The sequence below is a fragment of the Papio anubis genome, chromosome 3 (genome assembly GCF_008728515.1).
Source record: "Papio anubis isolate 15944 chromosome 3, Panubis1.0, whole genome shotgun sequence".
NCBI classification, from domain to species: Eukaryota; Metazoa; Chordata; class Mammalia; order Primates; family Cercopithecidae; genus Papio; species Papio anubis.
The window spans coordinates 16,063,347-16,088,345 of NC_044978.1; the positions used below are offsets into that span (position 1 = coordinate 16,063,347).

At 39.6% G+C, this 24,999-nt stretch overlaps 1 long non-coding RNA gene across 1 annotated transcript in view; it reads right to left on the minus strand.

Annotated features, from left to right (window-relative positions):
* Positions 1-2,954: 2,954 nt before the first annotated feature.
* LOC101001415 overlaps positions 2,955-24,999 on the minus strand; it is a 53,050-nt gene continuing 31,005 nt past the window's right edge. The window contains exon 4 of the long non-coding RNA XR_001903051.3: positions 2,955-3,577. This is a non-coding gene — a long non-coding RNA (uncharacterized LOC101001415). The remainder of the gene's footprint in view (positions 3,578-24,999) is intronic.

Genomic DNA, 24,999 nt, shown 5'->3' on the forward strand with positions numbered 1-24,999 from the left:
CCTGCTGTGAAAGCAGTAACCTGGACAAACAGAAATGGAATGATTTATTTTAACGACAAGTAGCTGTGCTAAAAATGGGAATTTTAAAAGATATCTTGGTATTTTTAAACAGTCCTCTTTCAATTCTTATAACATTAACAGTTCTAGAGCCAGATTCACAAGTCACGCAATTCAACGGGATTTTCCAAAAAAAAAGAATTCCTTGCAACAAACCAGCAGGAGGCATAGTCAGTCCCACCTTGACAGGGTGCTATTTCTACAAATTCTATTTTTAAAGTCTTATTGCCTTTCTCCCAGCTAATCAGTACCCGGTAATTGATCTTGAATGTTGTATATACATTTCACTGTATGGCAATGTAATGCCTTCCATATTTCCTTGTCAGCTATATTATTTTTTAAATTACCACTCAAATGCAACTCTGATGTCAGGAGGTGACTTCTGTCACGTGAGATACAGTATCTCCCTTCAACAGCCGATCAGAACCTCCCAGCACCTCCTCAGACACACCTTCGTCAGGATCGCATCTATTCTCACATTCCTGCATGGCTCTTTTTCCTTATTTGAAGTTATGCTCATGACTCTGAGTAAAGCAGTCGTTACCTCTCCTACCCACAAATAGAATCCATTAAGAGAAAATTTGTTCCAAACTCATCTTCGGGTAGTGAGGAAGACTGGGTAAACCTCCAAAGGTCTAAAGGTTGAATTTCATTTGGAAAAGTCCCCAGAAGTTCAGCTGCTTATCCAGTCCTTATCCAAACTATGAAAGTGGACTAGGGATGTGCTGACAGGGAGGAATTAAAAGTTCCACCAGGCACCAGTGAAACCCAGTTACATAGCCCATTGCTGTACACAGCTTCTGAGAAGGAGGGAGGAGAGTGAGAGAAGATGCTGAGGGAGGGCGAGTCAAGAAATCTCATTCTTAGTCTTTCAGGAGCCTCTGAGAAGAAATGTTCATGCTGTATTTCAAACTGGGAAGTCCTATTATCCTTACTGAGGTTGCTCTTGACAAATAGAGAGTTCATTTGTAAATAAGGTTGAGATGCCTTTCCTAAAAATAATTTATTTTCTGACTTGAAGGTCAAAAGCTTTGAAAGGTAGTGAGGCACCATTATTTCCTTAGGGTTTTATTTTTATTTTTTTATGTTGTAGAGACAAAGTCTCGCTATGTTGCCCACCCGGTCTCGAACTCCTGGCCTCAAATGAATTTCCCACCTTGGCCTCTCCAAGCAGTGGGATTACAGGCATGAGCCACTGTGCCTGGAAAAATCCTTGGATTCTTAAAAGGTGATGTTTGGAAATGAAGAAAATTATATTTGGAAAAAGAAATAGACATAGAGGGATTTATTATGGAATTTCAGCCAGGCACAGTGGCTCATGCCTGTAATCCCAGCAGTTTGGGAGGCCGAGGCGGGCAGATCACTTGAGGCCAGGAGTTTGAGAACAGTCTGGCTGACACGGCAAAACTTCATCTCTACTAAAGATACAAAATAATTAGCCAGGCATGGTGGTGCATGTCTGTAATCCCAGCTACTCAGGAGGGTGAGGCATGAGAATCGCTTGAACCTGGGAGGTGGAGGCTGCAATGGCCGAGATCACACCACTGCACTCCAGACTGAGCGACAAAGCAAGACTCTGTCTCAAACAAAAAAGGAATTCCAAGGATGTCTATCAGATCAGGTACTCACGCTGTGAGGGTATGGGACTGAAATAATTCAGCAATTTAACCACTCACATCAAAGATTCCTTTGATTTTCTCAATCAATGTGACTGGCATTTTGATCTGAGCTTTAATAAAAATAAAATTACTCAGATCACTTTTTCGTTTAACTAGGTTAATATAGGGAGTTAAAGTATTAAGCCTTAGAAGAGTGCCTAGAAGGAGAAGCTTCCTTTAAGAGATCTGCCAATCCACCTTTTCCTCCCCAGAGCCTCATTCAGTCATTCAAGAGAAAAGACAGCTTTTCTATTTTTGAAGCATGGCCATAGAGGAAACAAAATTCTATCCCGTCTCATTGTTAATAACACTCATCAGTGCTGGAAAATTGTTTCTTACGTGTGACCCCAAGGAAAAAATTAAAGAATGCTCTAGGCCATCCCTCACTGGGACTGACATCCTATCTCTGAGGCCTAATCCCACTCAATGGCCTTTCTGGAGTCCAGAACGGGTGTATGAGGTGCTGAAGATAAGCTAAGGCCTTCCATATGTGTCCTGCTCTTCCTGGAAATCATTCTCTCCTAGAAGAAAAAACAAGGCTCTATTTCAATGGGGACATATCTTTTCAAATCTCTCAAAATTTTGAATAAGATTCCGTTAAGTCCAGATCTGGCTATTTTGTTGATGAACAGTACCAAGAAAAAACAAAAAAGAAAGGAGGTTTGATTAAAAGAAAAAGAAACTTACATTTTTATATATGTGATTTTCTAGGAGTTGAATACATTAAACACATCAATATTATCCAGATCCCTTGGGGGAAAAGGAAAACACTCCAAAAGAGGAAAAGTTTTGAACTTTCTTTGAATGTAAATCACAAAGTCATATAATGCCTACACACATTATGTAAGTGCCCACAGATAGTTGGCTAACTTAAAGAAAAAATTGTACAGTTCTAGGCTGTTTGTTTGTTTGTTTGTGACGGAGTCTCACTCTGTTGCCAGGCTGGAGTCCAGTAGCTCAATCTCATCTCACTGCAACCTCGGATTCCCAGGTTCAAGCAATTCCCCTGCCTCAGCCTCCGGAGTAGCTGGGACTATAGGTGCGCACTACCATGCCCCACTAATTTTTTGTATTTTAGTAGAGACGGGGTTTCACCACGTTGGCCAAGATGGTCTAGATCTCCTGACTTTGTGATCTGCCCGCCTCGGCCTCCCAAAGTGCTGGGATTACAGGCGTGAGCAACCGCGCCCAGCCAATTCTAGGGGTTTTTAAAAGATGTGTTGAGTATGTGGGATTCTGTTTTGCTAGGATAATACTTGTGAGTATTAGATCTCATTCTGATAGAAAACCAGGTATCCAGAAATAAAGGGGGAAGAGAACGGAAGCCAAAGGGAAAGGGAAAGGGAGAGAGTGGATGGGAGGGGAGGGAAGAGGGAAACCAGGTATCTGGAAAGTCACAATTTTTCCTGGAGCATCTAGGAGACAGCTATGTGTAGGTGATGGGAAATTAGGGTTTTTTTGGACACTCACATTACAATTCTTATTATCCTTTCTCCCTTAGAATTACAGATTCATAAAATCCCTAGAATTCATCTGGAAGGGAAGAAGAGAGTATGAAAGAACAGAAGAGTATAATGTTCAACATGGAGGGAAAAAAATAACAATACATATTTCAGAAATAGGAGCAGCTTCAGTGCACGCAGTGTCATGGCAGCCACTCCATGGGAGGAAGGGGATCCTCTGCCAACCTTGTCTGCCACTCCAACTAAGTAGCTGCTGCACCCGGTGTGTTGCTGCTGTCTTTCTAAGGGTTCAAGAACATGGGCTCTGGAGTCAAATGGCCTGCGTTTACATTCCAGCTCCATTCATAGCCTGCATGACCTTTAGCACATGCCTTGGCTTCTCTGCCTCAATTTCCCCATCTGTAAAATAGAAATAAATATAACATCAATCTCATAAAATTGTTGAGAAGATTAAATTACATAAAGCATAGAAAACATATCATAGTGAATGAGAGATAGTAAGTATCCAATAAATGTAGGCTAATATTGCATTTCTTTTCATTTCTACAACAGCCCTATGAAGTAATGATCATCCTCTTCATTTACAGAAGAGGACACAGAGTTAAGGAGGCCACATCACCCTCCTAGTTTCACTCCACTAGTTCGAATTCCATATAGTACCTGAGTCCCAGAAATATCTGGCTCCAAATTAATGCCCTTTCCCCTGTACCACACTGTTTCTCCACACTCCCAGGGCACTCAATGAGAAAAATGCTGACTTAACATAGTGCAAATGGTCAATCAATAGTATTTGGTTGAAGGTCAGGGCAGTGGTTCACTCCTGCCATCCCAGCACTTGGGTTAGTGAATCCCTTGAACCCAGAAGTTCAAGACCAGCTTAGGCAACATGGCGAAACCCTGTGTCTACAAAATTACAAAAAAAATTAGCCAGGCATAGTGGCACGTGCCTATGGTCCCAGCTAGTCAGGAGGCTGAGGTGGGAGGATCACTTGAGCTCAGGAGGTAGAGGCTGCAGTAAGCCTGATCACACCACTGCATTCCAGCCTGGGCAACAGAGTGAGGCCTTGTCTCAAAAAAAAAAAATTATTTTAATAGTGTTTCAATGAATAGCTATCATTCTACATGTCTGAAAGAATGGATACTCTTCTCAGAATATACAACTTAATACTAGATGGTAACATTCTTGGACAATGTACAGTCAATCCTAAGCATTCAATGTCTCCATTAAAGACATTTGTCTTTACAATTTGTGTATAATCTCACTAAAGTAGTAGTTCTTAAATTTTATTGAGTCTTGGACCCCTTGGTGAATCAGATCGAAGAAAAGGACACTTTCCCCAGGCAGAAAAAAAATGCACATATACATACTCCCAAAATATGTATACAATTTCAGTGGGTACAGAGACTTGAGAGGTTCATGCAATCCAGGTGAGCAATCCCCCATTCTAATGAGCCTGGAGATCTGGAATGTTGTTCCATTTACAAGGATGCCTTTTCTATATGGCTATTATCACCCTGCTTGGTCTCTGCTTTGTTTCTTTTTGATTTTTCTCTTCTTTCCTGTTCTCTTTCCTTTTACCTCTCTTATTATTCCTTTCTCAACTCTCCACCCCCTCCTACCTTGGCAATCAGACGGGGCCACTATTGGAATCTCCTCTCCCTTCCCCTTCCTCCTCTCTGTATCCTTCCTGCCCAGCTGATTCCGGAGAGGAATCCGATAACTTATCAATAGGCATAGGTTGCTCCATAGGAATTTTGGCCAGCATGGGAAACAGTCTTTCTTTGAAGGATAGCAGATCAGAACTTCTGGCTCCATTAAGAAGTAATTTCTCCTAATTCTCCAGTAAATGCAACCACTTTCCATTAAATATGTGCAGATTCACTATATCTTGTTTTCAAGGAAACAGATTTGCTAAGTTAACAATTCTGGTATAGATATCTGTGAACTCATTTGTTCTTTTGTATCTGTGACTTTGTTTATGGTACCCATCAGCTTAGTAGTTAAGTACTCAGAAACACATATATTGGACACATAAAGCCTCATATAAGCAACTCATGCATTAAAATGTATCTGTCTCCATTAGGTTTCTTGTTTGCCTACAATATGCAAGTGAATTGCATTTATATCTGTTTTTAAAAAATAAGCTTTTAAAACCTCACGATGCAATCATTTGGAATACTTGGCCTACTATTATAATTATATATCTATAACTGCCTAGAGTTGCCTAATATTGAAATGTGGTTAAGCAATTGTAAGAATGAAAAGCTTCAAGCTGAAATGAAATGTAAAATCATGAACTACAATATTGAAATGAAATCTTGTTTAAAAGATTTGTCTTAGAGTTTGACTTTTGAGGCGTTTTGTACCTCTAGAATAGTCCATCATCAAGAAATCTGAAAAGTCAATATTTTCATTTCCTAGCAAATCAAAACATTTTGTCTAAGCCCAATAATTTTCTTTAAGGATGCTTTCTAAGAGAATGGCCCTTTGTTTTTTTTCATATGAAAGTTTCTGCAAAAACCAACTAAGATATGATGACCGTGTTTTTAATAAAGTAAATTCACAACCATAAATATGCCTTAGATTATTAATGGGACATTTTGTAAACTGCCAGGCAAATGAAATTAAAGGAGAGAGACAAATGCTTTATATATGAGCATTACATATTTACTTCACAGTTTTTAAACTATTTCATAGTAACTTCATCAGCATTTCCACTTACTACAATGATCATTTAAGATTTTGTTATGGTGAAGCCATTCACTGAATTGAAACACTATTTTTGTAATTTGGAAAGAAAAACTGTATAAAATGAATAGCACTGGCAAATGTTTCTAATCATTTCCTTAAAATACTAAACCACCAAACAATCTTTTTATTTACTACATTTTGCTTAACTGCATAAATCAAAGGACAATAACAAGCCTAATGTCAAAGAAACTTTTTGACACTTCATACATTTGAGCAAGTTTAGCCGATAAACAGTTTAGATGAAGTTATGGTTTGAAATATGTTTCCCAAGAGGACTGTGGTTCATAAATTGCTATCAGGCTACCTCTGTCATTATTGATTTGAGAGGTACTCAAGGTACCCCAGCTATTAACTAAGGCTAGCATTACCTGACCTGCTTTTTAGAGAATGATGTTTGGTTTTACAAAGACAACTAACTATCCATCCTATAAGAAACATGCAGTTTGCTTGTCATCAGGCATGTAATATATTGCATTCTATTTGAAATGTTGACCAACAATTAAAAGAGGAGGCAACATAATCTTAGACAGGCTTCCAACCATCTTCATAATCCTAAAAAAAATTAAATCAGTTCCTTTATATAACAACTGTACTGGGAAAAGCTAGAAGAATGACAGCATTTTTTTAAATGCATCAAACAAAAGACATTTGCATCTCAGCAGTTTGCAATTATATGATTATTTATTACACCTGTGCTCTTAAGTATTCCTTGCAGATATGTGTTTTTTATAAGCTTATTAAAAATACATGCACAGGCAAATAAAATAATAGTGGCATAATGTGTGTGTGTTTATTTCTTTACCTGCCTGCAAAAACTAGCTTGCCAGTGCTCCTCATTGAGAGTTGAGTATGGAACAGTTTACTCTCCAACCCTGCACCATGCCCTCTGCCTTGTGGATTTGGGAAATGTCAGGAAAGATCAGAGCAAGGATCCTGCTACTTTTTTATTCAGATCCTCTGGTCTTAACCTTCAAGGAAACATTTAAAAGTTAGTTACGACTCGATCGTTCTGCATTAAGTTTGTCATCAGTGACCCCGCTTTACAAAAGCACAGAACCGAAGAGTTTCAGGAACAGACTTGATGAGTGTCATCAACCGCTAGAGATGTGATAAATTTATGAATTTTATCAGCCTTGCTTTTAAAAGTCCTGGTAAATTAAACAGTCAGAGGTGGAGGTTTCCTGCGAGCCTTCTTAATCATGTGAGTGGCTGCGTGGCAGCATGTTCCAGGAGAGCTACACAAGTAAAAACTCGACCACATCACTTTTACACAAAGAAATCTGCCAAACATAAAGGAAATGTTTGGTACTCTTATTTTAAAAACAAAACAAAACAAAAAACTATCTCCCTGGAACCTATGATTTGAAGCCCTTTGGATAACTCATTCAAGGAAATATCGCTGGAGCTACTGTCTGCTACACTTTCGGTAAACTTTCTTAATGTTTCCATAGTAACCCTTGCTAATTTTGCACAACCATCTATTCAGCTATCTGAACAAGAAAATGGGTTTTGCCAAAGCTAACTTAAATTCACCTCAGCTATGACCTTTGTCTAGCATGGCTTAGGAGTCAGAAGTCCTAAGAAGAGCAAAGATCATCTTTCTCATTCATAATTTACAGTGCTACATGGCACAGAACTTGTAGAAACAGAGCAGATGCTGGTGAGCAATTGACAGGCTCTCCCCATCACGATCAGCGGCTTCACTCGCCCACCCTTTGCATCCCAAAGTAAAAACAAAACTAGTTTCTTTTTAACCCATTTTAAATATGAAATACCAGGCCTTTTCCATAGTTTGTTGTTATTGCTAATTAAAACAGATTCTCTAATTCCAAAATATCTTTTTTTTTTTTTTTTTTTTTTTAGGTTATAAACCATAGAACTCCTCTTTCCTAAGGACCTTGGGAAACTTCCACAGAATTGGTTTACTCCTCTAAAAAGTATCTAAAAATGCACAGGGCATTTTACTCTGATAAAACACTTCTGACACATAACTATTAACCTCTGAGCAAAGGGTCTCCATCTACTTTTTCTCTTGACCTCGTCTCCCACAATCCTTTGCGGTAGTTCTGGCCTCACTTCAAAGACAGCTGGCCAGGAGGGGCTGCACTTACTCTATTTCCTTCTTCCTCCCCCACTTCTTCCCTTTGCCTCTAATTTTTTTCTTTTTTTTCTTCACTTTCCTCTTACAACTTTCTTGCTTTTGGTAGAAAAATGTCTAATCTTTCTATCTTCCCACAGCTTTAACAATCTGCTTCACCATGCATCTCGCTCTTTTCTTTCCTTTCTTGGAGGGAAGGTCCAGCGCTGGCCTGTGGGGATTTCAAAATGACAAACTTGGTCTCAGCTTTGGAGCTATCTCAATTTTCACTTGGAATGATAATATTTTTGACAAATTAAAGAAAAGTTAACCTCAAAATACTAGTAGGTAAGTTAGGTCATTATACCCAAAACACAGGTTCTTTGGATGAAAAAAAGAAAGAGCTAGAAAGCTGTCCCTCCGCTATGGAAGGTAACAGGCCTACCGAGGCTACGGAATTTGTTCAGAGCCACAAGGTTGTTTGTGACACGGGCAGAAACCACTTCTTTAGCCCACCACTTTCCATTTTGACACCAGAGTTTCCCTGTGGTATGAAGAGACTTACTCTTTGCTTTGGGTGACGGTTGCTAGAGGAGCAATGTCCCCCACCTGTCTTTTGGGGACTGGAAGGATATAGAGGAGGGGGGTTCTGCCTCCCTAAATCCACTCAGAGGCAAGGCACTTTGGATTCTACTGTCTACTTTAACCTCACACTTCTTTCTGTTCCTTTTCTCCTTCATCTTGAGAAAAAAAAAAAAAAAAAAAAAAAGCTACACAAAAGATTAAACATATTTGTAGCCTGAGTCCATGAGTGAGGAAAAAAATAAAAATAAATAACAAATAAGATTCAACTTATTAAAAGATTAACTTTAGGATCGTGGAGTTTCCCAGCACTTATAGAAAGACTGAACTCTTTTAGTCCATGTTTTTCACTTTACATGTGAAGAAACTGGGCCTCAGGTTAGTTACTTGGTGTTAGGAAAGAAGCTGGGAGCAGAAGGCCAGGTTTACGACTCTCTTTCTACTCACATATAATGGAGAATCCGAATATTACTCTACATTACTAGTAATAGATTTAATTTACTGTGTTTGTGTGAATCTCACCTAATTACTTTTGTATTTCAAGGATCTATGACACATAAAAACCAGGATGTCTCATAAATTTACGTTCAATCATTTAATTACTCCTAAAATCTTTTATAATTACAACGTTTCATGCAATGCCTCCAACAGTTTCACATATCAAATATCAAATTTATCAGTCTTCTGGGCAATGTCCTAAACACGCAAAATTTTTTCTGTGCTCTATTTTAAGGAAAATTGCCACTTTAGCTTTTTAACTTGTTGTTTTCCCGTGTTAGCCATACGGCAATAGTGATTTAGTTTTATTTTAAGAAATGTTCTGATACATGGTTTCTGCTAAAGGTTGAATTTTTAAGGAAAACAACTTGTCTTGTACTCATGTTTGTTTTCACCTTGGAGAACAAAGTCCCACAAGTCAAAGTTTATAGTCAATCAAAAAAGGGCACATTACTTTCCCATTTTAATGGTAGAACAGGGACCTTTAACTTTCCTGGAGGCTTTGCTTTGGGGTTTACACAGAGCAGAACTTCCTTAACGCTAGTAATCAGACCCACAGGACACGTGTTAATTGTTCCCGACATGTAAAACTATCTACAGTATCTCAGCTAATAACACCATTGCAAACATTTCACTTTTGAAAAGCACAGTATTGAAACCAATTACATGCCTGTTGATTTACCTTTCCCCACCTTCCCAAAACATTAGAATTGCTCATTCCAATAATGTCAAAGTTCAGATTCCCAAATGGCAGCACAAATTCTGAAAATACAGTATCGAGTTACAGTATGTGCCATCACTGGCTGATTTAGAGATGACTGCCAAAAGCAAACACGTTTGGGCAAATTTTATTTGTTAGATCCTACAGAAGCCTATAGTTGATATGGCTTCCCAATAGCTATTAGAATACCCTCAAATAAAACATTATTTAAAGGTTGCGTCACCCTACAACTGGTTCCTATTGGTCACCTTGATAATTCCGGGTAAAATGTTGATTTTTATTTATACCCAAGCTTTGAAATTTATTGCATCAATGAAAGTTCTTGTTTGCAAGAAAGAGAAACCTACTCTGATTATCATAAGGAAAAAAAGGTGGAAGGAGTATTGAATGGGGGTATATAGAGTCTTGCAGAAATGATGGGAAGCTGGAGGATCAGGCTGGGAAAATAGTTAGGAACCCAGCGTTCCCACAGAGCTGGGAGCCAGGCAGGCTAGGCAGGCCAGCCCAATTCCACTGCAACAGCGAGCCCTCCATCCATCCACTTCCCTCTTAATCCTTCCTCAAGATTCAAAGTCCGAAAGACAGTGGCTGGTGGCCCAAATCTAAATAACATGGACATCTCAAGGAAGGGAGAGGGAGGATCTGGCCTATAAATGTGCTAGTTTTGTTTGTTTTTTAAAAAGTCTTTGAATTGGGCAAATAATTTTCTATTTCTGACAAAATCCACTTTGAGCATCAGAAATGAAATGCCTTGGATGGAGCACAAAGTCGATATGCCTCACACCAATGTCTTTACTGCAATAGGGAAGGTCATAAAATAATTCCTGGGTTTTACTTAACTCCAATCAAAGAGAGAGCTGTGGCTATAACAGGGACCAAAATAATCTATCCTGGGATCTTTGACCCTCATGCCAGAAAACAAGATTTGGTCATTTCTCAACAACAACAAAAATATAGTATTTTAAATTGAATTCCAACGTTTGACCTTTTTCATTTTTTACCTTAGGTGATCCTCGTAAAATTATAGTTTCATTTTCTTTGTATAAGACATAAAATATAAAAGTATTATTTGCATATAAACATTTCACCAAATGAGGACAAAAATGCAATTTGACATAGAACTTTACTCTTGGTGATATGTTTACCATGTGAATAAAATAAAATAAACTTCTTAAAGATCAAAATGCTGATTATTTTTGCATCCATAGGCATTACGTTTTTACTAAAAAGTGGAAATATTCTGTACCTGCTGTGTTATAATCTATTTTTAAACACAATAATATATTTTGAAATATTATTGTTCCAATAAATATTCATTTCTGCCTCGAAAAGGTCAAACTAATATTTCATTGCGTATGTGCTTACTAAAGTCCAGATACTGCCCTTTACATTTTTTTAAAGTGTTTATACTAAACCTTTTGCTACATCTGAGCACATTTTCATCAGATTCTAATTCTTCACTGAGGGGAAATAAACAGTGAGAGCTTGTAGTCAGGTTTACTTCCTTACAGAATTGTTTCCCATAAAAGATAATAATAATAATATAGAAAGATGATGCATATTAGTAGATGATAAAACATTAAATCCTTAATAAATATTAACCAACTAAATGAATAATAATCACATATACATAACATTAACCATGCCAAGCACTGTTCTCATCACTTTACATACGTTACTTCATTTAATTTACAACAGTCCAATCAACTAGACATTGTTTTCATATCCATTTCATTGATGAGAAAGCCAAGAAGTAGAATAGTTAAGTAACTTGTCAAAGATTTCACAGCTGACGTAAGAAGTCTGGTTTTAGATCTATGTTCTTCATAGTAAGTTATTGTTTTGTGGCTACAGTTTTATAAGAAAGGTAATGGAAGCTCTTTATTAATGTAATTTAAAGACAAATTATATAATCATTGGGATCATTGAAATAATCTTCTACCTACACCAAAGTTTGGATCTAAAGGTATTACAATTTCATCCCACATATTACAGCCCATAAATGTGGAATAAAGGACCCCTTTCCAAGAAGAGATATATTTAGAAAACTGTCCCCAAAGTAGTTACACATTCCTTATACCACAACCAAGTTGCAGTTAATACCCCCATATTACACTTGTCAAGATATGACCTGAGGGTTTTGCAGAGGTTGCACCATACAACACAATGTTACAGCTACGTAAATAAATAAGCATAATTTGATGCCATAGGGTGTCACGTGTACTTTTAGTAGCCTGAAAGAATAAAGCAATTTAGAGAGACATCTAATTTACACCCAGGAAATAGCTTCATGAGCGCAGGAACCCAATGCCTGATGATGCATTGGATTGTATATTACAGTGCCAGTGTAGGAGGTTTCAAACAGCCAATCTTTGTGACAAGAAATGAGTGTGTTTTGAGAAGTGGACTGAACAGCATTGAAGAGTACAGCAATTACTAAAAGGGTTTCCAGACACACGAGACTTACTGGACCCTGTTACAAACTCGAACTTCCACCATCAGTTACTGAATTCATTTGTGCCATTGAAGGCTACATCATTGCAACTGGAACAAAAATGTTTACATTTTACCAGTGTTTTATTTTCAATTAAACATCTCAGCTGCTATTTACATAGTTGAATGGCATGGCATTTATACCATGCAATTTGATGTTAATTCTTTGTAAATATTTCTCCAGCAAGAGACCTAAGTTCAAACTAGTTGTGAAAATGTCACTAAAAATAAAATAAACTTTAATTCAATCTTGATCACAAATTATTGTTAAACAAAAGCTAAAAACCTGTAAAAATTTTAAATGGAAGTCTAAAGGAATTAACTGAGATGCTCATGTCCCAGGAAGTGACTTGCTTTTAGGCTGCCTGAGCCCTTGAGGACTTAGGTTGACTTAACTCCACTGAGGGGAAGTTAAAGGCAGGAGAAAAGCTGCCAAGATAATGGCTGAGAAGATACACAGGGAGGCTGTGGCTCTGCACTGCACTGTCCGCTCTCAAGCCTGCAATTTGGCTCTGAAATAGGTCACGACTGGAAGGTTTCACGTTTCTTATGCATAGTTGCTGTTCCCCGACCAGCTCCTCCATCTGAGATCATTCATCATTCATCGTAGCTGGAAATCTCCATCCTATCTGCCTCTGAAATTCCCAGGGCCAAGCTGGTCAGCATCCAATTCAGACTGGAAATAAGGATGGAAGAGGGTCTGTCTAGCTTTGCTTTCTGTCCCAAAACATTCCCTTCCCTTGTGGTGTCTTCTTATATGTTTTCATATACAAGGAGAGAAGCCTAAGTAAATAAACAGTGTTTTAGACTTACCTTTTTAAGCATTTCCCTGTTGATTTCTTCTAATTTTCTAGATTCTGGTATAGAAATCTGAATGTACCTTATAGAAATAGGCTTTAGGGTAAGGCTTGCCTTACATGTACACAGTGTAAAAGCCAACAATCGCAAATATAAAATTTGATTTGAGAGATTACAATCATGCAAAAAAAAAGGTTATGTCCCTATAAATATCTCCACTGGCTTGGCAGATGTCAGAGGTGAAGCCATGGTTACCATCCTCTTTTAAACTTCCAGTAGCTCTGGAGGGGTAAAATGCCAAGCTGGTGCAGTCATTTACAACTCAGTGTGGATTCCCTTATTAGATAACTCTCCTCTGAGAATGCTAACTGCAATAAATAGAATAAGAATTTGGTGAACAAAAGGAAAAGAAAGAATAAAAATTTGACAGAGAAAGGGAAAAGGGAAGAGATCACTTTGGGGCAGGAGTGAGATGATGTCAAGGAAATTCAACAATTTATCAATTTCGTTAACTTACCAAATTTGTCCTGGTTTGGAGAAAATAAGATAATCCTTCCCTCCTCTATTTAAGTAAGTAAACTCAAATGCTTCCAGTAGTGACACAGAATCAATTCTATGTAAAACAACAGAAGGCCTATGGTAAAGTAAGGAGCACAAACTTTATCACAAGAATTGCAAATTTTAAAAAAATTACAAAACAATTTGGCTGGTCAACTAAGACCTATATGCAGCTGCTAGCCGAATCTGAGTGACATTTTATACAAGAATAATATTATTCAGGAATTAAAATAAAACACAGACTGGGTACAGTGGCTTATGCCTGTGCCTGTAATCCCAGCACTTTGGGAGGCCAAGGTAGGTGGATCATCTGAGGTCAGGACTTTGAGACTAGCCTGGCCAACATGGCAAAAACCCATCTCTACTAAAAAAAAAATACACAAATTAGCTGGGCATGTTTCACACCTGTAGTCCTAGCTATTCGGGAGGCTGAGGCACAAGAATCGTTTGAACCAGGAAGCAGAGGTTGCAGTGAGCTGAGATCACACCACTGCCCTCTAGCCTAGGTGACAGAGCGAGACTTAGTCTCAAAAAAAAAAAAAAAAGTAAAGTAAAACACAATTTAACACCTAGTGAATACCTATATTAAATTGAGAAGACCTAGGAATATCACAGCCCAGGGGCAATCACTAGTCGGTTTCTCTCTAATTTTTCTACGTTTTTTTGATGATGGGGATTATGGTGATGAGTTTGGTGACTTGAAGGAGTCCGCTGTTACGCAGAATGAATTAGTAATATCTTAGGAAGACAAAGTGCCAGCTTAGACATCTGCAAACTCAGAACCAGAAAGCCAAATGTTCATCATCAGCATTCGAGTAGACACCACTTTCAATTCTTTTGTTTTCATATCTTCAAAAAGAATACAACACTCCCAGACATCTAGTGCCTACCTCAGAGTGGTATTATGAATATTAGTCATGTTAATGCCTCACAGGTACTTTGAAGATGAAAAGGACTAGTTAGTATCAAACCATGAAATGGCAGCCAAGACTTCCACAACAATTAGAGCAAAACGGAAAGGAGGCACCGCTGAGAAACTTGGAAGCAATACAGCCATGTATTTGTTTCTGTGCAAACCTTTTAATAATGAAAGCCTGTGAACTCCTCTTCAGATGAAAGAGGCTCAACTGTGTCTTTAATTAGATCATCCTATTGGAGCACAATATAGTGATAAAGAAGATTTAATAAAGCATTTTGTCTTTTTATTACTTTGATTTGATGCAACATATCTGCTCATCCAAGCAAGATGTTTAACTTCAAAAGCAGTTCTGTCCACCCTCCCCCTGACCAATAAATAACTCCAAGGGGGAAAAAGAAAACAATATATTTGGAGCATCCCTAAGCTGCTGAGTGATGAAAAGATTCATCATTTTTTTTCTACTGTGGACACGGGTCTTTTAATTAGTGCTTTACTTTTCTCTTGCAGCTGATAGGATTGTAAGAGTTTAAATGTTACTAGTTATTGATTAAAACATATGGTAAAGTAATTTGGGGGGGAAAATCTAATTACTCCACACCATGGTAAGTCTTCCATGTTTGACATGATCCTGGATAGGCCCATTAGACTGGGAATTTTAGGAATAAACAAAATTAAATCATAAAACTGTTGGCACAGAATTCTCTGCATCATGACAAACTTACTCTAAACATCTTTTTTGTATGTAGATCTGTAATTAGATTCAGTGCTTGAATTTAAGATTTTGGCCAAGCTAAGCCTGGAAACACAAAAACAGAATATTTAGGAGGTTAAGGAATTAGTTTTTGGAATTTGTTTACTTTTTTAAGGCATCTTAACAGTAATATTAGCATAGATGATTGTATTAGCCGGAGAAAACTTCAGACAAACCCATCCAAATAAGCTGGTAGACATGGAGTGAGTAGACTGGATAAAGACGAGAGGGAAGAGATGGACAAACCAGAGGAAGGGAACTACAAGATTATCAGCAAGGGCAGAGGGAGAATGAGCAACCCAGTCAGTTCGTTGTCTTAACTACACTAGATTTAAAAGGCCAGACTTTTTTGTCCTTATCAACAATGTGGCTATATTAGTGAATCCACAGACTCTTGTGGAGGCTGGCTTAAATCCTCAAGTAAGCAAAGAGAGAAAAAAAGAAAGCAGTCTCTCAGATGAGCCTGCAGGCCACGGTTGTTAAGTAACATTACAAATTTTTTTTATTATACTTTAAGTTCTGGGGTACATGTGCAGAACATGCAGGTTTGTTACATAGGTATACACGTGCCATGATGGTTTGCTGCACCTATGAACCCGGACATTAGGCATTTGTCCTAGAGTTCTCCCTCCTCTAGCCCCCCACCCCCACCACAGGCCCCAGTGTGTCATGTTCCCCTCCCTGTGTCCGTGTGTTCTCATTGTTCAACTCCCACTTATGAGTGAGAACATGCGGTTTTTGGTTTTCTGTTCTTGTGACATAATATTTCTAAGTGATTTTCTAGAACCTATCTTTTTCATGACACAAACAGACTTAAAAAAAAATAGTTATTCCCAACATTCCTTTTTCCACATGAAATCAATTGTTTCTATATTTCCCAATTTTGCATTCCTTAGTATTACCCTCACAGCTTTGGAAACAAAGAGACCTCAATTCAAGATCCTCCTTCATCATTATCTGAAGCTTCAGTTTTCCTATCAGTAAAATTGGAAATAATACAACTCCACTCATATCCTCTAAGCTTGGCCTTGTACCAACATCTTAATTCTCCTACTAGTTTTTCTGCAATTATATGTATTCAAGATTGCTCTAATAAACTGCACATATCCAGCTTAAATTGCTTTTTATTATTCATAAATTTTACAAGTGCAATTATCCATTTATTTAGGTTTTAACTGGTTATTAAGAAATACATAGACATATCTTTAAATTGTAAATCTATACAGAATAGAATACATCACATTGAGGACGTGGCCTGAATAGTCCTGTTTCTTGCAAGTAGGAGGAGATGAGGTCTACAACCAAACCTATCCACTGACATTAGCTCCTAGGAGTCAAGCCTCTACTAAACTAATGGGAAGGGGTCCTGATGGTAGGCAGAGTGTGGCACCTAGCAGTAGGCTCCATGCACTGCCTTGCCCACGGTGCCCTGGCGAGAGCAATCCCAGGCCTCCATGCAAGGAGGGCACCGAGATCAAAGCAAGTTACCTGAAAAGCGGCTTGGAAAATGGGATCTTTGTCGAGGTCTTTATGGTTACATGCAACAGAAACCAACTCAATCCAGTCTAAGCAAACAGGAGAACTCTTTGGAAGGAACTGAGGTGTCTAATAGAACCCAGAGATCTTTCTAGAACCTGAAAAGCCACCAAAAACCCAGGCAGGGGCCAGGCACGGTGGCTCACGCCTGTAATCTCGGCACTTTGGGAGGTCGAGGCAGGGGGAACCCGAGGTAGGAGTTCGAGACCAGCCTGACCAACATGGTGAAATCCCGTCTCTACTAAAAATATAAAAATTAGCCAGGCGTGGTGGTGCACACCTGTAATCCCAGCTACTCAGAAGGCTGAGGCAGGAGAATTGCTTGAACCTGGGAGGCAGAGATTGTAGTGAGCCGAGATCACACCACTGCACTCCAGCCTGGGCAACACAGTGAGACTCCATCTCAAAAATATAAAATAAAAATAAAAGAACCCAGGCAGTTTCTCTCAATCTCTCTCTCCCTCTTCTCTTCAACATCCCACCCCACATCCCGCTTTTTTTTCTTTTTTTCTTTTTTTTTTTTTTTTTTTTTGAGACAGGGTCTTTCTCTGTTGCCCAGGCTTGAGTGTAGTAGCATGATCATGGCTCACTGCAGCCTCCACCTCTTGGGCTTAAGCAATCCTCCCACCTAAGCTTCACAAGTAGCTGGTCCTACAGGCACGTGCCACCATGCCCAGCTAATTTTTACATTGTTTTTGCAGAGACAGGGTCTCACCATGTTGCCCAGGCTAATCTCAAATTCATGGGCTCAAGCAATCTTCCCACCTCAGCCTCCCAAAGTGCTGAGATGAGAGGCGTGAGCCACTGCACGCGGCTCTCTCTCCCTTTCTCTCCACACCACCTTTTCCTGTGGTGAAACATGGCTGTCTAACAGCAATTCTCATGTTTACAGCACTGAGTTATAGCCACTCACAGACACCAATTCTGCACATCAGTTCAAAATTGCCTGGAAGAGATTCTGAAGGCCCCTGCTTGGATCAGATGATACTAACATGACTGCCAGAGTCCAAAGCCTGAGCTGAAGGTAAAGTCCTCAGAAAAAGTAATCACTGTGAAGATCCTCACTCTAAATGTTTCAACTAAAAGAAAATATCAGAAACTGGAACAAATCAGCAGCCAAAACAAACCAGTGCTGAGCCTCAGCATCTGGGCGTGTGGCAACAGAGCTACCCGTGCATCATCTGCCTCGAGTGAAGTTGAGCTCTTAGGACTCAGCCTGAGAGATGGAAATCAAGTCCCCAGCCATGGAGACTGAAGGATACAGAGTTTTGAAAATCTAACTGGCAGGCCCATGCCTAACACTTGGGGTGTCCAGAGAAAGAATGCAAACAAAGGCCCACATGCGCAATATCTAAATATTTAAAATTCTAGGCTGGGTGCCGTGGCTCATGCCTGTAATCTCAGCACTTTGGGAGGCTGAGGCAGGTGGATCACCTGAGGTCAGGAATTCAAGACCTGCCTGGCCAACATAGTGAAACCACATCTCTACTAAAAATACAAAAATTAGCCAGGCATGGTGGCAGCTGCCTGTAGTACCAGCCACTCGTGAGGCTGAGGCAGGAAAATCACTTGAACCTGGCAGGCGGAGGTTGCAGTGAGCCAAGATCACACCACTACACTCCAGCCTGGGTGACAGAGTGAGACTCCGTCTCAAAAAAAAAAAAAGAAAATTTAAATTAAAAATTAAATTTTAAATCTAGCTTACTAACATGTTAAATAAAATGTTTTAGCCTCTGACCTTGACAAGTATACCTTCATAACAACCTGGAAGGCCAGGTTCCAATTTAGAATTATCAGACTCCTCAGAGCTCCACGTTGGAACATGGTGGCATGAGACGGCTGGACCAAGAGCCATTCCCTTTCATCGCCACCCCTGGCATGTGAAAGGGGCCTCCCACAAGTATATGGGCACCTGTCCCACACCTCCAAGCTTTGTCCACGGCCCTCTCAAATAGCCCCCCTGTGGGCCCAGGTGATAAGAGGCACAGACTCTGGAAATGGACTAAGTGGGGGAGGAATTTCAGAGTCACTGGGACCCAAAGCATGGTCTAGAGCAGGGTTTTTCAATCTCTGGACTATTTGCATTTTACACTGAATAAGTCTTTCCTGTTGAGAGGAAAGAGCGAGCTTTTTCTGTGCACTGTAGAATGTTTAGCAGCATCCCTGGCCTCTACCTACTAGATGCTATAGAACCATCCAAAATTATAAAAACCAAGGCCGGGCATGGTGGCTCATGTCAGTAATCCTAGGACTGCAGGAGGCTGGGGTGGGCGAATCACTTGAGGCCAGGAGTTCGAGACTAGCCTGGCCAACATGGTGAAACCCCATCTCTACTAAAAATCCAAAAAAAATTAGTCGGGTGTGGTGGTGCGCACCGGTAGTCCCAGCTACTCAGGAGGCTGCTACAGGAGAAATGTTTGAACCCGGGAGGCGGAGGTTGTAGTGAGCCAAGATCACGCCACTGTATTCCAGCCTGGGCAACAGAGTGTGACTCCATCTCAGAAAAAAAAAAAATAAATTATAAAGATCAAAACAGTCTCCTGACACTGCCAAATGTCTCCTGGTGGTGGAAGGATTGCTGCAAACTTAGAACCACTGACCTAGAAAAGAAAAGTTTGTGCTGTGAGAAGGAGCAGAGCTGGGGGAGGGCTGGAGTTGTGGGGAAGGGGTGGAGCAGGGGGCTCTCTAAAGCACAGGGACCAGAACAGCAATAACTGTGCACCAGGCTCTACGTTAACTATCTTCCAGAATTATTTTCTCTCATCCTCCTAACAACTTGGCAAGGTACATACTATTAACCCATCTTACGGATGAGGGAACTGAGGTTTACAGAAGTTAAGCAACTTGCTGAATTTTACACATCTAGAAACTGGCAGAACCAGTCATCAAACTTAGATCTATTAGTGCCAACTCAGCCTGCACTTAACTTACTATAAGCCCAACTAGAATCTCAGATCTTGAAGTGACCTTCATAGTAAAATGACACAACTTAATTCTCTGTCAGACATGGAGCAGATTCATCTATGCTAGTGAAATGGTATGTGACGATGAATATAACGGACTGTCTTCTTCTGTTTAGAAAAATATCCAAGAGATGAAAAAAGGTTATTCCTGACTTTAATAGCAACACTAAAATATTTTTAATTATGTCTGAGTGGAAAAGATCTCCCCCAGTCTCTAATTCATTACTTAATGTAATTTTAACTAAAACGAGAATCGCTTTTTTGAAACCAGTAAAGACTTTGTATGTGCAATTAAGCAAATACTAAAGTAAGACACGTATAAATTAAGATAAATGCCTATGTTAGTAGGGCCATAGAATCACCTAGCTACAGTATTGTAAGGGCAGGGAGTACATTGTCCTTATTTCTGATCTAGCATAGGATGTCATACATAAAAAGCCCTCACAAACTTTTGTTGAATGGATGAATGGCTTTGAATTTCTGTAAATAATTTTAGTTCAAGAAATACACACTCCTCCACCCACGGGAAGATTTTGGATAATTGCCTCAACTTTTTATTTAACTTTAGCTGTATAAAAATAATCTCTCAGAGAGGCTTGGAATGTGTCACATTTTAAAATTTTAAAACAAATTTCGTGTTTGGTGCAGTGCAGTTCCCATGAAGCAAGGTTTCCAGCAAAACTAAATAAACATGTGGCATCAGAAAGCTCAAATGCATTAATAAGTACATTTGCATGCACTGGGCCAAGGGTAATAGTACACAAGGGCAAAGGTTAAACAGTTGGGGGCCTTGGTTTAATAGCAGACCTGAACTGTTATTTAAATGTCACAAATGTCAGTGTTCGTCTTCAAATGGTATTACAGTAGGATTAGTGTCCTAAGCCTTGCTCCAATTTATGGAGAATCAGGGAGAATGATTCTCGTCAACTTGGTCCAAAGCAGGAGAAGATTGATTTTCCTTTACCACTCAGTCTGCTTTTATGAGTTTTCCAGACTCTACCTTCCCAGCCTGCTTCATGAATGGAAACTGCCAGATCTGCATGCAGGCCATGTGTGAGCAGTGAATCTGAAAGAGTTATGGCTCATTGAGAAACCAACAAAGAAAATGCTGCCACTCTCAGCCACCTTCCCCCAGCCAGGGCTCCCTGAAATTGTCAGAACCAGCAGTGGCTTAAGCCATGGAACAGGTGTAGGACCAGCCAACCCAATTTTTCCACCAATGTGCCAATGGCAGAGGCCAGCAGAATCAGGGAGGGGAAGCACATCTCATGTCTCCGTCATCGTCATTTGTCTTTGCTCAACTAGGAAAAGGTACGTGTTTCTGAGGTCGATCTTATTATTTTTTGTTTTTATTGGTTATTTTGTTATTATTAGCAATAAAAATGTGAGCACATATGACGTGCCAAGTGCAATACACATAGCATCTTATTGTACTAAGGCTCACAGAGCTATGTGAGGTAGCTATTACTATGCTTACTTTAAACAATAAAGATGGCCAGGTGTGGTGGCTTACATCTGTAATCCCAGCACTTTGGGAGGTCAAGGCAGGAGGATTGCTTGTGCCCAGGAGTTTGAAACCACTCTGGGCAACAGAGCGAGACTCCTGTATGAACAAAAAATAAAAATAGAAACAAATTAGCCGAGCATGATGGTGTGTGCCTGTAGTCTCAGCAGGCTGAGGCGGGAAAATCTCATGAGCCCAAGACATGGAGGCTGCAGTTAGCCATGATCGTGCCACCTCCATCCTGGGTGACAGAGCAAGACCTGTCTCTAAAAAAATAAAATAAACAATAAAGATAAGACTAAAGGTCACATAACTTGGCAAGGATTCCCAGATTTCAAGCACCAGCCTCTTCATAATTATGTAAATGCAGTGACTCGAAGAGAAGGAAGAGGTAAAAAGATCTAAAGGCCCCAGAGCTTCATCCCTTAAAGTGCTGCCCACCGTGGACAGAGATAGGGTGATGTAGTTCAAGGGGCTGCAGCATTTGAGGTCTCAGCCTTCATTAGGACACCCCAAACGACAGGGGAGTGCCTTTCAAGGTGTTGAACAACCTCCAAATGAGAACCGTGTCTATCCTTGACATAGCTCTTTCCTCTTCAGAGCTTTGGGCATATCATGTAAGTGATTTCCAAACAGAAGGTAGAGCCTTTCTGACCACAAAGAGAGCACAAAGGATGTCACAGCAGGTCATGGAGACCTTACTGTGAGCGTCTTGAGCTCTGAGGGGAATGGCAGCCCAGGTGAGCAAAGAGAATCAGCTGCTTCTCCCCTCCAGTCTTCTCCACCGTCCAGGCCTTTGAGATTTACTGTAACGTTAGAAAGGAAATTAACTGCATGATGTGCTGGGGTGTGTGAGTGTGTGGGTGGCGTGAGGAGGCTCCCAGAGAGTCCACAATAAAAATATTTGAGAAAATAGCTCCTGCACAGTAAGGAATCAGAAATGCATTTAGATCTCCAGAAATAAAACACTCAGGACAGCCAGGCCCCTCTCCAGTAAGCATTTTTTTTTTTTTTTTTTTTTGAGACTGAGTCTTGCTCTGTCGCCCAGGCTGGAGTGCAATGGTGCGATCTCGGCTCACTGCAAGCTCTGCTTCCCGGGTTCAAGCGATTCTCCTGCCTCTGCCTCCTGAATAGCTGGGATTACAGGTGTGTACCACCACGCTCAGCTAATTTTTGTATTTTTAGTACAGACGGGTTTCACCATGTTGGTCAGGCTTGTCTCAAACTCCTGACCTTGTGATCCACCCACCTCGGCCTCCCGAAGTTCTGGGATTACAGGCGTGAGCCACCGCGCCCGGCTTTCAGTAAGCTTTTTTTTAAGTGTGCTGTCTATTTTTCTTTTCCTCATTTCAGTTTGATCAGATGACACTAATAAACAATCATATAAATACATGTCGTGGGGCCATATTGACAATTAATGAGATTAATGCAAAAATATGGTAAGATTGATGCCGGCTGGGTGCGGTGGCTCATGCCTGTAATCCCAGCACTTTGTGAGGTCGAGGCAGGTGGATCACTTAAGGCCAGGAGTTCGAGAACAGCCTGGTCAACATGGCAAAACCCTGTCTGTACTAAAAATACAAACATTAGTAGGGTGCAGTGGTGGGCGCCTGTAATACCAGCTACTCAGGAGGCTGAGACTCGAGAATCGGTTGAGCCCAGGAGGTGGAGGTTGCAGTGAGCCGAGATCACGCCACTGCACTCCAGCCTGGGTAACAGAGAAAAGCTACCCTGTCTCAAAATAGATAAAATAAAATAAAATAAAATAAAAGCCACACTGAAAAAATAATGTTTAACTAATAATCACTGTCCTTCATATTCTGCAAACAAAAAATGCAGTTAATGCCTACTAGGCGCCAGGCATTAGTGGGCACTTTACATAATGAATTTTTTCCTTCACAACAGACTTGTGAGGTAGATGATATTATTCACTCCTTTTACAGAAGAAATGATTGTGTCTCAGAAAAGCTGCATGACTTTTCCAAAGTCCCCTAGAAATAAAACTCTGAACTGAGGTCTTTGATTCTATAACTCTTGTTTGTTTCATGTCAGCATTTTGACAGTTCAGCAAAGCAAACAGTCCACATGGGCAGTTACAAAGAAGAGGCTAATGAAAAGGTCATTATTAAATATAGATTTTATTCTTACAAAACGTTGCCTAGATGAGTTTAGGTTGCTTACATTAGTAGTGTCCAGGGCCTACACACTTTAAGTTGAAACTACATAGACCAAGTAAAGATTTATCATCATTTTTAAAAATTATTATTGAATTGGTATTAAGATCAACCATCATGTAATTCTATCCAGCTTCAACTTACCTGATAATTTGATTTTATTCACTGTGGTCATTTCTGCCATTAAAGTCTCTTATTTTCACTATTCATCCATACACACAAACACACACACACACACACACACACAAATTGGATTTAAGCAAGAATAAGGAGAGATAGCAGAAATCAAAGCAACTCTTCTTTTGTATCTTCAAGGTTAATTAGTCCATACTTTATTTTTGGTTTTTTTGGAAAATTGTCTTCCATATTTAAACAAAGTTTGAATCCCCACTACTAAAAATTTTCCACAAAAAAAGATGAAAACAACAACTACCTACAGCTCCCAGGAATGATTGGGCAAAAAATAATTTTTAAAAAAAATCATTTGATCTGGATTTATTTATTTATTTATTTATTTTTTGAGATGGAGTCTTGCTCCGTCACCCAGGCTGGAGTGCAGTGGCGTGATCTCGGCTCACTGCAACCTCCCCCTCCCAGGTTCACAGGATTCTCCTGCCTCAGCCTCCCAACTAGCAGGAATTACAGGTGCCCATCACCACGCCCAGCTAATTTTTTGTATTTTTAGTAGAGACGGGGTTTCACCATGTTGACCAGGCTGGTCTTGAACTCCTGACCTCATGATCCACCCGTCTTGGCCTCCCAAAGTGCTAGGATTACAGGCATGAGCCACCGTGCCCGACCTGATCTGGATTTTTATGTTAGATGTGGACATTAGAAAATAACCTACTGTGTATTATCATATCAATTGATTTTTCAAAAAAACAACATAGAAAAATCTCTTTAAACTGGAGTTTAAATGTATGTCATAAGTGACCAGATTTTATTCTGATGTCTATACCAGAAAATGTTACACTCTAGTCATTTTTTCTCTTTGCAATAATATTAAACATTTGCATCCTTACTAAAATGTTTGAGAATCAGTTGGTCCTAAAATGGGAGCTGATGGGACAGAGTAGCTGCTTGACTGATCAGAAGTAGAAGTAAAGGAACAGGGCAGTCTCCTTTGAGGGCAAAAGAGGTCCCAGGGAAGTGTTGGTAGGAGAAACAGGGTCCAGGGAAACAAATGTTCTTGGGCTATGAAAAAAGGCTTTTCAGTTTGTAACAAAAATCCAATTCAACTTATAAATTAACCTTTTCTTAGTTCACTAATAATCTGAAAATAATGTCTACATTAAGCTAGAAAGTAAAACCATTCAATTAAGGAATTATAAGTATCAATATGAACTAAGAACTTTCTGACCGTAAATGTATAATAGCTCTTTTGTTAATTTGTAAAATAAGTCCAGGAAATATTTTGATAGATTAATACTCCAATGAGTAGCAAGTTACATTTTTCCAGCACAGTAATACGGTCTGTTTTATTGAGCACCAAACA